Source organism: Lepidochelys kempii, chromosome 18 (genome assembly GCF_965140265.1).
Source record: "Lepidochelys kempii isolate rLepKem1 chromosome 18, rLepKem1.hap2, whole genome shotgun sequence".
Classification (NCBI taxonomy): domain Eukaryota; kingdom Metazoa; phylum Chordata; order Testudines; family Cheloniidae; genus Lepidochelys; species Lepidochelys kempii.
The window spans coordinates 16,184,118-16,201,705 of NC_133273.1; positions in this window are offsets into that span (position 1 = coordinate 16,184,118).

Here is a 17,588-nt window from a genome sequence, read left to right on the forward strand (position 1 = left end):
GGGGGGGGGGTGGAGGGTGAGAAAACCTGGATTTGTGCTGGAAATGGCCCACCTGATGATCACTTTAGATAAGCTATTACCAGCAGGACAGTGGGGTGGGAGGAGGTATTGTTTCATATTCTCTGTGTATATATAAAGTCTGCTGCAGTTTCCACGGTATGCATCCGATGAAGTGAGCTGTAGCTCACGAAAGCTCATGCTCAAATAAATTGGTTAGTCTCTAAGGTGCCACAAGTACTCCTTTTCTTTTTGCTCTAGAACAGTGGTTCTCAACCAGGGGTATGTGCACCCCTGGGAATATGCAGAGGTCTTCCGGAGGATACATCCACTCCTTTAGATATTTGCCTACATTTACCACAGGCGACATAAAAAGCCCTAGCAAAGTCAGTACAAACTACAATTTCATACACTGACTTGTTTATACGGCTCTATATACTATACACTGAAGTGTAAGTACAATATTTATGTTCCACTTGATTGATTTTATAATATGGTAAAAATGAGAGGGGGGCAATTTTTCAGTAACAGTGAGGCTGTGACACTTTTTTGTATTTTTATGTCTGATTTTTGTAAGCAAGTAGTTTTTAAGTGAGGTGAAACATGGGGGTACGCAGGACAAATCAGACTCCTGAAAGGGGTACCATAGTCTGGAAAGATTGCGAACCACTGCTCTAGAAGAGGAAGTCTCTGCTGGAACTGTCCCTGGCTATTTCAGCTGGTGAGGTGCCGCTGGCAAAGCAGGGCAGGTGTACAGTGTAGGTGTTTTCCCCCCTTAGAGCTGTTTGTTTAAAACCGTAGATTGTAAAAGACACAGGGCACAACGCTAGATCGGGTTTTGCAATACACACAATCCTCAATTATCCTAATGGGCTGGGGATGAGGAATAACCTTAGGTAATGGGCTTTCCGCGAACCCAGGGACTTGCTAAATAGGTAACATGTGCCAGGGGACATGACCGTGCTGCAGACAGTGCAGGCTCCATTCGCTCAAATCCTCTGCTATCTTCTGGAGAAATGGCACTATTCCAGTCCCTGGGCCTGGCTGCAGCTGAGAACTAGGCCCCTCGACACTGCGCTGGTAACCAACCGTTCGCTGCCCCTTTGCACCCAGCGAGCGGTAATGCTTTAAGCCAAGGGGGGAAGACATCCGGTCTCCAGCGGATTTTTATCAGTGATGTCTTTAATCACCACGGCTCTTTGAGCCTCACAATGCTGGTCTCCTTTAGTGTTTTGAGGGCTCCTTTCCTCCTAGCAGCTGGAACAGGGTGTGGTGGGGAAGGATGGCCTAGTGGGTAAGGAGCCAGGCTAGCACTAAGGTGAGCCGAGTTCAGTTCCCTGCCCTAGTACAAATTTTCCTGCATCACCTTGGGCAAGTCACTGAACCTCTTTGTTGCCCATTTATAACAAGCTTTAAACCCATCCGCGTGTAAATGGGGCTGGCAGAGAAGTTCCACCTCCCAGAGCTGAGGGGCTCAGATATTGCAGTAGCAGGGCCATCCAATTGCTTTAGATAGACTGGGATTCAGATCATTCCAAACAATTTTATTGGCACGATTAAACCCAGGGTGCAATAGGACTTAGGCACCTAAACACCTTTGAGGGTCTGGCCCTGGGCCTCTGAGAGAGGGGAGGGCTGGCCTGGAGGGGTGGCAGTTTGTCTCTACAGCTCAGCCCCAGCGCAGCGGCAGGCAGCTGGATCGCCTGGTGCTGACTCGGTCCTTTCTCCCAGGGTTTTTCCCCCCCTCATCACTTTCTGAGGCAAATGGACTTTAGATTTGGATTGAAACCTCTGCAGTGGATGCTGCAGACAGAAGCCACAGAAAAAGGATCGTTCCCCAGAGAGCTCAGTGGGGGCCTCTCTCCAGCCAGCTGATGGGTTCCGGGAGGCCATTTATCTTTCCTGCCACTCAGTTCCTCCTTGGCCAAATTACTGGATTAAATTAGACCACCTGCAGGGAGGGCAGGTGGTTAGAGCAAGAGAAAACAGCTGGACTCCTCAGAGCTTGCTTGGGGTGTATGGAATCCCCAGAGAGGCGGCATCCATTTTGATTTGAACTGGTCTTCAGTGCGTTTGATCCGGTTTACTTCCCTCACTGGGATGGATAACGCTCACATGTTGCCTCATCTATTGCAGGCTAAAGGGGGTATTTTGCTTCTGCAAGACAATGCAATCCAGGTGCAAACTTGCTTTTATTCAAGAGCTGTCCTGACCATTTTACTTGGAGTGAGAATTCCTAGGAACAATTTCTCATTACATTGGGGCCCTATCCCCTACGGCAGGAGACACGGAGCAGCCTCAGAAACGGGTCTCCTGCTCTCCCTCATCAGATCCTGACACCTCCTAGGTGTCATAGGGCGCTGTCCAGGTTTGTCCAGAGAACTCCCATGGTTTTGCATGTGGCCTGACCACCTCCTGATCCCAGGCGCAGGTGAGACAAGTGATGGGGGAAATCCCAGATAACGGATTTGGACAAGTGTCACACTGCAGTGGCAAATATTCATCCTGGTTGCATCAGCTGAAAACTAGCCTGATCCTCTCTAGTTTAACTATCAAATTTGGCTGCTAGCCCTAAGTCCTGGGCAAGAGACTGTGAGGCTAGGTCCCTGGTTCAGATCCAGCTCAGGAAGGAGTGAGAATTGTTACCAGCTGGGTGAATTAAGTTAAGTGGGTCTCAGCCCAGTTCCCAGGAGACGTGTATCCATGCCACAAGCAAACCCACCATTGCAACTGGCCAGCTCAGTAGAAGCCAAGGATTAAAATGGATTACTCCTTCATCCTGAGACGAGACTGGAGACACATTGGTTTGTGCTGGTGGAAACAATCGCTCTGCCACTGTCCTTGTTCCGTGGCTACGAGAGGGACTTCAGTCTTTAGGGCTGGCTATTGAGGACCTTCTCCTGACTGGCATGAAAATCATTCCAGAAATTGACCTGCTGGTTTCAACATTCCACATACAGCTACAGGAGGCCTCTAGCTACGAACACCCGCAGAATCTAGTTTATTTGGCTGCACGTGAGCTGCAGCACTGAGCAAAGGAGCTTCGGTGTAAGCACCTCGACATTTGCTGCGCATGTGGTGGGTGGCGTTTTTTGGGTTTTGTAATAGCTCGATTGTTTCTCTGTCCCGGCCCCCACACAGCAGAATTAGGACATAAATGGAGGGGCCAGCAGGTGACACTAAGATAGTTTGTTCATTTCACTTATTAATTGTTCCTTATGATATTTCCCAGCACTGGTTCCCTCTTGCCTGGTGCAAGTAACATCCCCTGTCTGGTAACTCACCCAAGGCCAGGGCCTGCATTAGGGACAGCGCTGATAAGGGAAGGGATGAGGAATCCTGACAATGCAGCTACCCTGTGCACTAGCCTGGGCAGCTGGCATAGCCCCCAGGTGGCTGACTAATGCTTAGGGGTGGGGCTCTCTAATGGCTTGGGTGTGACAATGCAGAGCTTGAAGCTCAAGGCTGAATGATTTTGAACCTCCTGGGACTTGCAATGATCTCTAAGGTGCCACAAGTCCTCCTTTTCTTTTTGCGAATACAGACTAACACGGCTGCTACTCTGAAACATACTTTATTACTCCATATCTATATTGCGGTGGTGCCCAGAGGCTCCAATCAGGACAAGAGACCCTTCGTAAGACCTTGTCGAAACACGCAATTGCACTGAATTCACTAAAAAGGTGACTTTTTTTAAATACCAACCAATGTAGTTAGACTGGTGCAGCGTTTGTGTGTTCCTGTGCTCATGGCACATGCTAAAATAGAACCAGTTTCAAAAGAACCTGCAAACAGAGTCCAAGGCTTTACCCTACCTTGACGCCAAGTGCCACAACGATATTTGAAGAATGTCACGTCAGCTTATTTTCTGGTATTTTTCCGTATTCCATGTGTGTTGCCCTGCTGCAGTTTTGTCAGACAAACTATAAAGAACGCGCGCTGGCTATGAGTGGAAATATACAAAGACTCAGTGTGGAACAGGAGAAGAGCCGTGTCAGGATGAAGGATGGGTCTGTGCCACTGGGACAGCGTGCTGCCTTGGGCATTTCTTCTCATAGCCAGGAATCCAAGGCGCGCCTCACTTCTTCCATGGACAAAAGCAGTGAAGCCTGGAGGTGCCAGCTGCCTCTGGGCTCCCACAGGCCACCGCCAGCTCCATCCAGGGACTGCAGACACCGTATTTGATGGAGAAACCTGCTGACCCAAGTCTTCAGTGGTTTGAGCCTGCTAAACCCAGGGTTGTGAGTTCAATCCTTGAGGGGGCCATTTAGGGATCGGGGGCAAAAATTGGGGATTGGTCCTGCTTTGAGCAGGGGGTTGGACTAGATGACCTCCTGAGGTCCCTTCCAACCCTGATATTCTATGATTCTATGTTGGAGAATCACAAAGCGTGCTCAGCGAAAGGCCCTCTCCAGGGGGTAGGCTGCAGTAACTCTTGGATAACTGGCTGGGAAGAAGGGGGCAGTGTCAGATTAGGTTCTGGCCTAGTTAGTAATAATGGTTTACATGTCTCTAGCATCATCCATCCAAGGGACCAGTGAATTTTGCCTCCGAATCCATCCCCCTGAGAGAGGATCACTGACAGCATCTCCATTCTACAGCTGGGCAAAGGGAGGGGCTGTAACTTGCTGGGGAATAGAACCTGTGTTTCCTGCTGCTTGAGGGCTGTGCCTTAGTCACAAGCCACACTCTCTCCCTCTGTGCCGATATCACCTCTGGTAAGAGGGCTGGGCACAGGCATCTGGGCTGGGAACAAGGGTTGACTGCCAGTTTCCTGGGGTCTCCTCTCTTCTTGGGACATCCTGTTCCCTGCTTTCATTCTGACCAGGTCGCATGTGCGGTTCAGTATTAGGGGTCTAGATGGCGAGGGGTCTGCCTCAGTGTAAGGGCAGCTGGAGGTTAGACCTCGTTTTAGATATACCACAGGCACCAGAAGGGGGCAAATACCTTCCCTTCAGCCCAGCTGGGAGCTGTGCAGTCTCCCCCTGTCGCCCCGCTCAGATCACCCGAACTCAGAGGAGGAACAGCTACAGCTTTGCAAAGCCAAGGCTCCCCTATCCTGATCATCAGCTGCCCCACAGGCAGGCCAGATGATTCCTGCCTGTGAGTACAAGCAGCTGAGTTTCCCGAGGGTGTTCTCGCCATCTCCTGGCAAGGACAGTCAGTTCTCACCTGTGCCCACTGCCGTGCCTCTCCTTCTGCAGAGTCGGAGGGGCTCTGCCTCCTGGAATCAGGCTCCTGCCAAACTAACCAAGAAATCAGATGAACATCAGGGCTGGGACAGTGCCCCAGGGACCGTGCTCTCGCCCGTGGCACCTCCATGTCCCTGGGGGTCCCCTCCGAGCTCAACGTTGAAGCCAGGCAGTAGTCTGTTTTTTCTCTTTGAAGTAGGAAGGCCCTAAGGAGTGAGGGCAACAGGAGCCTTCTGGGGGGGAGGCATGGGGAAGAACCTGGCTCCACCATTGGATGGCGCTCGCACTTCCTCTAAGAATGTATGAGACCAGCACAGAGTTCGAGTTGCGACACGCACAAGCCAAGGGCCAAAGAAACTGAAATCAATGAGGGGAGCTTCTGTTCTCTTCTGGGGTGTCCAACTTGGGGCCCCTTAGAGGGCCCAGTTTTCAGAGGCCACGTGCGTGGCACTTCCTGGAGATCAGGCCCCTGGGCACCCAAAATGAGTAGTCACTTCTGAAGTGTTGACCTTGGGTCCTAGCAACAGAGAGTGAAGAGCCAGAGAGCGGAAGGTGCGGACTGAACCCACGCTGGCCTCACCCAGCCAGCTGGGAAATCCCTTGAGCTGTTGCTGGGACAGCGGGCAGAGGAGGCTATAATTCAAAGTGGCAACAGCGGCCAGGAAGAGGTTAATTCCCTCTGAAAATGTGTGTGTGTGTGTGTGTGTGTGTAATAATGAATGCTGGAAAAAGCATTAGGGGCTTGCAGTGCATGGTGATATCGCCCCTGCATTGGCTTCCTTTATCTTGGCACCAGTAGGCTAAAATATTTCCTAGTTATGCCATGTGAGTGTTCAGAAAATTGATTTTTTTCTTCAAGTACAAAAAAAAAAAATCTTTTAAGAGGTGGTAGTTTTTAGTGCTTTCCTCCCTCCCCCAGTAATGGGACCGGCAACAGCTGCATTAACAGTTTGGATAAAATTCAACACAAAAGCTTCTATCTCCCTCCCAGTCTGGCCCAATAAATCCTGCCTTTCACTATGAAACGGATTCTGGCAACTCCCCTTGGGTGCATGCACGTTCCAGCCCCGCAGCTCAGCTGAGCACTTCAAACTTTTTGTAAGGGGACTCCAGTGTCTGGGGGGCCAGTGGCAGAGCTCCAGCATGGCAGCAGCTTCGCAAATCTTGCCCAGTGCCCGAAAATGGGATTCTCAAACCCTCTGTTTTTTCTCGCTCATTTTTTGTGTAAATACAAATCCTGCATGCCCTGAATCTTAATCTCGTCTCTTTCGACTTGAAACCTGCTTCCCAGAACCCTCAATGTTTTTTCTGTTAGACAGAGGCTCCCAAATGCAGGGGTTTTTTTTCCTTTGTGATGTCTGCCAACTTGGCCATCAGATGCTGAGGCAGCTGACCTAACCCTCCAGCAAATCTCTATGTATCTCCTCCTACAGCCACAGCTGGGCCTTGGTGATCTGTGCAGAGTCTGTTGTCAGAGCAATTCAGTCCTAAGGGCCTTGCACCATTTAAGGCCTGTTGAAGATCTCCAAGTAGGGCTAAAGTGGGACCAAAGTGGTGCATTGTGCTGTCTCCTCTGCACGGGTTTCACTTCTTCCATTGATATGAGGGACAAATGGTAACATAGTCACCCGAGCTGTCAGTAAGGACCAACGGGCTTTGAAGTTGAGAGACTGGCAGGATAATCAGGTTGACACCATCTCTGTGGCCTGCCTTGCTCCCATCTGCCTCTGTGGAACTGATCTAAGGGGCCACGGGAGAACTTGACCGGGGCAGATGCACCATGGAACGGTCACCCAGGCACGCACCTTAGCGGGAACTCTCTGCAGACCACCTGAATGGAGCTCGTGGACCACTCTTGGTCTATGGAACACTGTTTGAGACCCTCTGGCCTAGAGCATACCACTAGGGAGAGTCTGGGTGGTGGGGTAGCTTCTGGCTCTTCTAATCTGTACTAGGGCCACTCCACCTTCTCCCAGAGCAGCTCAGAATCCCAAGGGCACAAAGGTGGCTTAAAACCACCTTTGCTTCCTCACCCCCGCCCCCTTCCTCCTATTTGTGTCTCCAGTAGAGCAGTGGAGGATCCCAGGACATATGGGTGTTTTTTAAGCTGGTGGGTTTCCTTCGGGTCTGGATCACTCAGAGACTCAAGCAGGGGGAGGGTGCAGAGGTTAGGGCATCAAGCTTCAGTGGCAAGTCTCGCAGTTGTGATATTTTAATGTCAAAACCCAATTACGAGCATGCTTCCAGCGTGGCAGCCATCGGCATCACTCAGAAACCAGCCGGTTTTCAATGGGCACGGGGATCTGTGTTCACTCAGAAGCTGGGTGTGCCGGATTTTAGCAAGTGATGCTAGTACCGGGCTGCCATGAGTGGAGGAGATTGCATATATCTGATCTTCTAAAGGATGCTTGGCTCTAGCCTGTAGCATATATCCTCCATTACCATTAAAACAAAACAAATTCACTTGGAGAAATAATCTGGGTCCTTTCCTCAGCAGGTGCAAATTATTGTTTTTATTGACTTCAAAGGAGCTATGCCCAGTGACACCAGCTGAGGATCTGCCTCTCTCTTTCTACCTCAAATGTAAAAAGCCTTAATTTTTGGTTTCTATTTTATAAAAAAAAAAGAAGAAGCAAAAAAGCACCGCAGTTGCGCTTTCTCCCCTGCTCATCCAATCTGTCTCCTTACTGCTTTCAAATGCCTTTTAAAAATTCCTCGCGATGTTTTACGGAAATCCATTTTCCGAGATGCAGCAAAGAGGGGCAGTTTTATGTTACAGTTATTAGCCAACGACAAGGTAAGTAACTCAAAGAAGATTGATCACCCAACTAAGCCTTTTTACTTTCCCAATTAATCCTGGCATAATTGTAATAAATTCAAGTGGGGGAGTAATTAGATTTGAACGGACCTTGCTTCCCTTTGCTGTGGAATGTCCGGTGTAATAGATAGAGACATTTCTCCTGGAAGTGGCCTGGGGAAACGTCCAGTGAGTTGGGATTTCTGGAAAAAAAGATAGATGTCAGGGGATTGCATTCACTTTTTTTTTTTTTTTCCTCAAGGGAGAACAGATTTATGCCATCAATCCACATTAAGAAGCCTTTGTGGTTACACAGAAATCCAGCAGGAGTAATACAATTAGCCCTATGCACTTTTTAATTAAAAACAGAAAATTCAGTGTGAATTTCAGGGCAAATGATTCTCCATTTAAAAGAATCATTGTGAATCATTTGATACTTTTGCCCCTGAGTCAAAGGGTCATTGTGGGTTTAAATCCTAACCTAAGAGCTGGGTTTACTCCTCTGATGACACTGCAGTGTAGTGTGTGTTGTGTGCTGTATTGCTAGACACCACCACAATTCTCATATAGGGCATTAAATCAAGAGCTCTTCTGCCCAGATCTGGGAACATCCATATGAAAGTTAATGTTGATGACAGTGCACTACTGATCCAAAGGAAAAGGGCATGTGTAGTGGTTAGAACCAAGGACTGCTAATCAAGAGTCCTGGGTTCGAGTCCTGGCTCTGCCATGGATTTGCTGCATAACCTGGAGCAAATCACTTTGCCAAAGTGGCCGCTGATTTGTGTACTTCCATTTTGGGGTTTCCATCTCGATAGACCTTTGGAGCTGGTTTTCAGAAGCGCGGGAAGCACTCGCAATTCTAATGGGAGGTGGGGGTATTGAGTACCACTGAAAGCCAGCCTGAGTTGTCTGAAGTTGGGTACCCCAAAAATAGAGACCACCAGAATTAGTGGCTACTCTTGGAAATGTTGGCCTACGTCACTGACCCTAGTATAAAATAGGATAATAATAAATACCTCACAGGCTCATGCTTGAATGGGCTTTACAGAATTCATGCTATAAAGTGCTTTGAAGTAGTTAAGCAGAAGAGTCAGTCTCAGTGGAAAGTATTAGTGATTGTGTTCAGAATTAAAAACATTATGACCATGGGTATTAAAAACCAATTGTATAAATGATCTGAGGGTTCTGTGCTGCTCTTATATATGTAGGAATCACTTTGCTCCTCTCTGGGGTGGAAGCTGCCTTTTTCTTCTGTTTGTACAGCACCTAGCACAACGGGAACCAGTCTGACTGGGCTCATAGGCGCTATGATAAGACAAATGATCATCCTTCTAATCGCATCTGGCATGGAGCAAAGCCACTGTACAGCAACACTGCATGGCAGTTTGGGACAGGAAGCGAGGACAATATCCAATAGAAATGTCAGGGGGAGTGTGATCACCTAAGTTAGAATTTGGCTCACATCACGCTCCGATTTAACAATGGGATGGGATTGGTGATGACCACCAGGGATCAGGATGTGGGTTTGGATGTCTCATTCCAAAGGCAGCTGTGGCAGCATGGGTCCATCATGCAGGGAGCACTGGCTCATTGCTGACTCAGAGGGAAAAGCACCCATCTACTTTTGACCCCTGGGTACCTTTCCAAAAGAGTTATAAATAAAACTGGTGTCATGGCCAACACTCTTCCTCCTCCGGGAGAACAAGTGTGTGTGAGCTGCTGAATAGGTGTACAATAGCTGCAGGATATCCCACCTAACCAGCCGCTGCCTGATGGGCATCTCACTGGGCTAATCCCTGGTGTGACTACATTGACTTCAGGGGGGTTCCTCTAGGGATCAGTGTGCCCAACAAGTCTGAAAGGCCCTAAAGGAAACCCAAATCCCCTCTAATATATTCCTGATGGGAGGCCCAAGTTCCTAGTTGGTGGCACTGATGGCTACGGACAGTCTTCCAGCTGCCGCGGCGTGTGGGGTACCAGTCCATCTCCTCGCATGCCCTTGTTCTTGCTGATCCAGTGCTGCGGACTCTTGTGCTAATTGGCGTTTTTCATAAAGCCCCAGCTCGGAGTCATGTGACTATGTGAGACTCTCTGCTTTCAGTTAATAGAGAAAGTGACAGAGAAAAGATGGAAAACGGGACCCCAGTGCACCCTATGGCCTCGGAAGGGAAAGGAAATGGACTCGAACGGTATTATTATTATTTCTTTAATCTCATGATTTTTAAACTGCTCTCATGACTATGAGAGGTCTGGCTCATGATTCGTACATGTTTGGGGTTAGCACTACTGCCCCCTGCTTCCCAGGGCGTGCGACAACATTAATTCCCTCCCGGTCGCCCTGTAACCACAGGTAGGTCCCCTGTGTTAGATAGCCACGGTTCTCTGGAGCACTTGGAAGCAAGTCCCGCCCGCTCCGTGGCAGGGAGGGTCCAGGCTCAGCAGGATCGGTGTGGCTCTCTAGGTTGGGGGTTGGGATTCCTGGGCACAGTGTGAACCCTGCTGGGCACAGCAATGCTCTGGGGCCGAAGCAGAGAGATCTGAGAAGTGCTCGCAAGAGAGCTCTGTTGACGCGAGTGAAGGATCCCTCCCGCTCTGCCCCTCCAGCCCCCCCCACAGCAGCACCTGCCTCCCCAAGAGCTGGCGGCAGGTGGCCCTATCCACAAGGGCATGTTTCAGTCACCCTCCGGCCCCTCTCAAACCACACCCACCTGCAACCCAGCTAAGGGGGCAAGGGCAGCCCCCGGCCCTATGAACTGCACAGCCCCGTTCCACTTCACGGTGATGACGGTGGTTGGGCCCCAAGCAATGGAGCTACTGCAGGGAGGGGAACTCTGGCTTCCACTCCCCTCCCACTGCCAAGGAGGGGGAGCTGGCTCTGGGCTCTGAGTTCCTGGACCGACTGTGCAGACCCCAACCCTTCACCTGACTTGCTCGTTCTTAAGGCCTCCCTGGACCTGAGCGAGCCATAATGATTTAAAGCAGGGCCAGTCCAAGGAGATCTTCCAGCTGGGAGCTATGGGCCGAAGCTCAGGGTGAGTGGGCTGTACACGTGTGCATAGGGATCACTGGGGACATGGAGGCCGCACGTGAGGTCCAGATGGGCGAATTGCAGCCCCTCTCTGCCGTGTCTACATTCACCAACTCGGCGCCGTTTGAAGCAGGCTCCAGGTTGTGTTGGCTTGCGCCTGCCATTACTTGGCTGAGCCCAGCTCAGAGGCAGGGCCAGAACCTTGTTGGCTAGAAAAATGAGCGGGGGAAAAACCCAACCCCACCATCAGAGTGAGCAGTGGTGAAACAGATGCCCCCACTCCCTGCAGGTTGCCTGACAGAGAGCTGCTCCCTGGCTCTCCCAGCCCACCTCCCACTGAGATCTCATTAATAGATGTACTTATTTGGAAATGGTTATGCGGGCAGACAGCCTACTTAGATGTAGGATCCCAGGGGCAACTTGTTAGCAGCTGCTGTGTAGCTACATCAAGAGGTTTTCTGACAGTACACAAAAGCCATTTGACAATGTCAGAAACCACCAAGAGGGATTAACTTAAAAGAGAAAAGAGAGGGCAAAAAAAACCCCACATTAAAACATCTCTTAAAGCTTATCAGAGTTGTGGAGCGTGAGTGGAAAAAAGCCCCGTGAGCTAAGGACGTCGGCACGTTGTGAAGAAGTCAAGGACTTTCTGTGGAAGGAGGAAATTGTGGTTGTAGTCTCATTTACGCTGCAGTAGGGGTGTATTTATTCCTGATCTACACCAGGGCAGGTGGGAGGAGAATCAGGCCCACATTCAGACCAGGGTATATTGAAATGGGCTGAAAGCAGGTTTTTGATACCAGTGATTGGACCAGGTATGACAGATGAAGCAGGGACGTATGCACCCAACCGTAACCCCTGTTCCAGGCCCGGTTAGTGGGAGGTCATTGAATCAAGGTTCTGTGATTTGATAGCGAGAGGAACCCAACTATAAACTTTCCTCTGCCTTTTTGCACTGCAGAGGTATCCACACAGCACTCGCAAAATTCCCAAAGTCCTGCCCCGGCATGCCCTGGGCTCGGTGTGAAACCTGAGATGGACTCTCTGGGAGCCGAGTCTCTGCTCCAAAGCCTGGCTTCAGAATCTAGAGGGGATCTGCTCAGGGCATTATGCATAGGGCATCTGTGGGTGTGTTTAGTCTGCGGCTGGGAGTGAGCCTCAGAGCCCAGGTAGGCAGACGAGTACTAGCACGCTAAAAATAGTAGTGTGGATGTTACGGCTTGGGATTTTAAGCTCCAGTCTGAGCGACAAAGTCCGAGCTTGAGCCCCACTAGTATGAGTCTGACTACTGGGACTGGGAGGCTTGTTCTCAGCTGCAGTGTAGACATACCCATATCCCCCAGTGCCTTGTCCTTGGCCAGTTCCCAGAGCTACGTCAGTGCGAATAGAAAATTCTACTCTCCCATTTTACAGATGGGGAAAAATGAGGCAGTCTGTGATTTAGACCAATATTTGCCCTAGTGACTAGTGATTTTGAGTGCCTCGATTTTTCAGGTGTCCAACATGACACACGCCCGATATTCAGAATGCACTGAGTGCCTGTCCTCTGAAAATCAGGGCCTTTGAGGTGTCTGAGGTTGGGCACCTGAAAATTGAGGCACTCGCGATCACTGGTCACTTGTGAGTTGGCCTAACGCTACATCACTAGATTTCTGTAAGAGAAAGAGTTTCACTGTCCAAGGTCAGAGCTACTCTGGCATGAAGCTGCTGAGTGGAACATCAGGGCGTCTGACATTTAATTTTCACTGAAAAAGATCTGGAAACAGGCACTCGTCTGACATGTCAGGTAATTTAAAACAAGCTTCCTCAGCTGCATTACCAGTTGTTAAAACGGGAAGGATTTTCCCGGGACATTGTCAGCTTAAAACTTGTACTTCTGTCAGAAATTTTATAACTGCAGTTGCTCAGGGTAACATGAAAGGCTCTGATCCTGCACAGCCTAACGCAGGTGGTTAGCTTTAAGCATGTGAGAAATCCCACTGATGTCACTATTCATGTGCTCAAAGTTGGCAGCTCTGCTAACACACATGCCTAACTCTCACAGCTTTATCATGGGTTTCCCGATGTTTGGTGGGGTTCTTTTTCTTTTGAAAGCTCCACCACCTGGAGTCAACTGAGTGGGAGAATCACAGTTTTCAATGAAAAAAATGTTTTTCTAGCCCTTGTGATTACATAGGGAATCTTGGAAATGTGACCCCCAGCACCCCCTGAAGGAGCCTGAAGGAAAAACAATGATGTACGTATTTTGTCAGGTAATTTATTTACATTGTGCATTCAACTTGGTGTATAGTCAGTTTCAGTGTTCTCACCTTGTATAATCAGTAAGTAATGCAGTGTCTACTGTGGGAGCTAGGGGTGCGATGCCCAGGTCACGCAGTCCACACAGATATACTCGTGTTAGTTCTCATCTGAGCGAGTGTGTTAGAACATAAGAATGGTCATATTGGGTCAGACCAAAGGTCCATCTAGCCCAGTATCCTGTGGGCCAGTGCCAGGTGCCCCAGAGAGAATAAACAGGTAGTCATCGAGGGATCCATCCCCTGTCACCAGTGATGAGCTGCCAAAAGGTGAAGAACCGGTTCCTTCACTCGCTCCGGGTCTTCGGCGGCACTGAAGGACCCATCGCCGAAGACCCGGAGTGCCACCGGGTGAGTAAAAATTGCCTAAAGTTAACCATGTGCTTAAGTGTTTTCTTGTTACAGTGTTCAAAAGCTTACTAGTTGCCTCACAGCACACTGTCTGGTTCCTTGTATTCTTTAACAACTGGTTCTAAACCGGCTTCAAAATTTAACAACCGGTTTGTGCGAACCTGTGCGAACCGGCTCCAGCTCACCACTGCCTGTCGCCCATTCCCAGCTTCGGACAAACAGAGGCTAGGGCCACCATCCCTGCCCATCCTCGCTAATAGCCATTGATGGTCCTATCCTCCAGGAACTTATCTAGTTCTTTGTTGACCCCTGTTATCGTCTTGGCCTTCACAACCTCCTCTGGCAAAGAGTGCCACCAGGTTGACACTCCGTTGTGTGGCAAAAAATACTTCCTTTTGTTTGTTTTAAAGCTGCTGTCTATCAATGTCATTTGGTGACCCCTCGTTCTTGTGTTACAGCTACACGTCCGCTACGAATAAGAGGGGCTTGCCCCAGCTCCGGCAGACACACTCCTGCTAGCTCTCTTCAAGCTAGTGCTGTTAAAAATAGCAGTGTAGCCACAATGGCATGGGCAGCAGCAGCACCTTGCTAGCAGCCCCAAGTACAAACCCACCAGAACCCCGTGGGTACGTACACGGGGCTGCTAACGTGTGCTACTGCGGCCACATGACCGTGTTTAGATGAGATCTAGTGCGAGTACCTCTATGCAGGCAGGGAGTCGCACCCCTAGCTCGTGTAGACGGAGCCTTAGTCAGTTTCCCCTTGTGTCTGGGTGGGTGTTTCCCACCACAATAGGAAAGGTAGAAATATTTTTGCAAGTAGCATAAATAGTGGCAGGGGTGGGGGGTCTGCCTGGAAGCGGTAGCATTGAAAACTACCTTTAACCCAATTTGGTTTTTAAAGGGGGAGATTTTAAGGTGATGGTGTTCCTTTAAAAAACCCTTTTACCATGGGTGCTCTTGGGTTAGTGTCTGAACTTGAGTAAGCTTGGACACTGGATGAAATCCTGGTCCTGCTGAGTGTAATGGCCCGATGTAAGCGATAGAATAGTCCGTTTCATGTCTGCATATGGTCAGTTTCATTTTCTGGTTGTTCTTACAAACCACCTGACAGTCTCTCTCTGAACAATCGGCCTCCTTAGAGCCGCCTCCAGGATGAAACGATTCCCCCACAACCCAGTTAAGGGAGGAGTATTTTTTTTAGGCTGACGTTTGCTGCCAGCTGTGGATCTGTCATGGAATTATGGGCCTGATCCTGAGAGAGACGGAAGAGCTATATTTCTCCTCCACTTTAATAGGAGTTGTGGATACTCAGTACTATTCTGGATCAGACCAATACCTGTCTGTGATGCAAGATCTGCTCCGAAGCCTGTAATCATTACATGCGGTGCTGTAATATGTTTGACTTTATTCTTTCAATAAGCAAACAGGATCAAAGAAAACAAACAATAACCGGTATAGTCCGCTCCATCAGACAGCCTCCAAAAGCAAGTCAATTGATTTGAAAGAGCTAACCAAGCAAAGGCCATTGCACAGAAAAGCTCGTTAAATCCATTTTCCTTGTAACAGCCTTGAAAACAGATGGGGACGGGCGACAAATGATAAATAGAAATTAAAATAAATAAAGAGTAAACAATTCCTCTTCTCCGCTTTGCAAAGCACTGGAAGCATAGTACAGCTGTGTCTTTTCCACCCCAGAGTGGAGGTTGTTTCCAGGATTTACCACTGAACTGTGCTCAAAGATACAATACAAATTAATAATTAAAATAACAAAATAATCTGCCAGGCACTGAAATATTTTTAGCTGATTGCCTGAGTTTACAGTGGCTGCGATGTAATAAAGATGTCCTTTGTGCTAGACCTTGACTAACAATGCTGATGATTCTGCAGGTTCAACTTCGCTCTAGGCTAACAATGCATTCTTCCCATCCTAACCATTAACTTGGCCCTTTGTTGTTTAGGAACAACTTTCCCCTCCACACAGGAGCGAAGACTGGTTTGCAGGGAAATCTCAGAGATATCCGCAGAAGCTGTGTGTAAAGTAGATTAGAATTGGAGTGTGCTAAGTTATAAAATACGGACCCAAAGATTCCCAACATTGTCGGATCCTGGGGGCAAATTGTCACAGCTCCATTGTTTTATACCAGATAATGGTCTGCCCCCAAATGTTTCCTTTTAGCCCTGTCGGGAGCTGGAGTTGGTTTAATAGATTCCAAGGCCAGAAGGTACCATTGTGATCCTCTAGTCTGACCTCCTGTAGAACACAGGCCAGAGAACTTCCCCAAAATAATTCCTAGAGCAGAGCTTTTAGAAAACACATCACTCTTGATTTTTAACATATTCAGTGACGAAGAATCCACCATGACCCTTGGTAGATTGTTCCACTGGTTAATTATCCTCACTGTTAACAATCAACATCTTATTTCCAGTCTGAATTTGTCTAGCTTCAACTTCCAGCCATTGGCTCGTGTTAGACTTTTCTCTGCTAGATTGAAGAGCACTTTACTAAATATTTCTTCCCCATGTAGGTACTTATAGGCTGTAATCAAGCCAGTGCCAAATGCAGAAGTCAAATAACCTCTCTACCCCTACTCGAGATTCAGCTGCTTATGCATCCACGGATCGCCTTAGCCCTTTTGACTACATCTTAGCATTGCACTAGGAGCTCATGTTTAGCTGAATACCCGCCATGACCCCCAAATCTTTTTCAGAGTCCCTGCTTCCCAGGAAAGAGTCCCCCATCGTGTAAGTATGGCCGACATTCTTTGTTCCTAGATGTCCACATTTACATTTAACCATACTAAAACACACACTGATTGCTTGTGCCTGGCTTACCAAGCCGTCCGGATTGCTCTGTAGCAGTGATTTGTCCTCTTTATTACTTACCACTCCCCCAATTTTTGTGTCATCTGTCACGGATATAGCTTGCAATGTTGTTTTCTTCCAAGTCATTAATAAAAATGTCAAATAGCATAGGGCCAAGAACTGATCCCTGCGGGACCTCACTAGAAACATACATGTTTGATAATGATTGCTCATTTACAATTACAATTTGAGACCTATCAGTTAGCCAGCTGTCAGTCCATTTAATGGGTGCCATGTTAGTTGCATATCTTTCTAGTTTTTTTAATCAAAATGTCATGCAGTACCACATTGAAGGCCATATGCCTAAGTATATTACATCAACACTATTACCTTTGTCAAGCAAACTTGTAATCTCATTTAAAAAAAAGATATCTGGTAAGTTTGACAGGATCTATTTTCCATAAACCCATGTTGCTTGGCATTAATTATATTACCCTCCTTTAATTCCTTATTAATTGAGTCCTGTACGAGCCACTCTATTACCTTGACTCCAATAGATGTCAGACGGACAGGCCTATAATTACCCTGGTCATCCCGTTTATCCTCTTTAAATATTTGGCACAGCATTAGCTTTATTCCAGCCTTCTGGAATCTCTGCACTGCTCCAAGGCTTTTTGAAAATCAATATTAATGGTTCAGTGAGCTTCTCAGCCAGCTCTTTTAAAACTCTTGGATGAAGGTTCTCTGGACCTGCTGATTTTAAAACATCTGACTTTAGTAGCTGCTGTTTAACATCCTCTTGAGATACTAGAAAAATAGAGTGTTATAATATGTAGAATTCAAAACAACGTTGACAAATTAGAGAATTGGGCTGAAATCAACAAGATGAAAGACAAGTGCAAAGTGCTACACTTAGGAAGGAAAAATCAAATGCACAGCTACAAAATGGTGAACAACTGGCTAGGTAGTAGCAGTTCTGAAAAGGATCTGGGGGTCATAGTGGGTCACAAATTCAATACGAGTCAACAGTGTGATGCAGCTGCAGAAAAGGCCAACACTAAGTGGTGTGTTAACAGGCATATCATATGTAAGTCACCGGAAGTAATTGTCTTGCTCCAC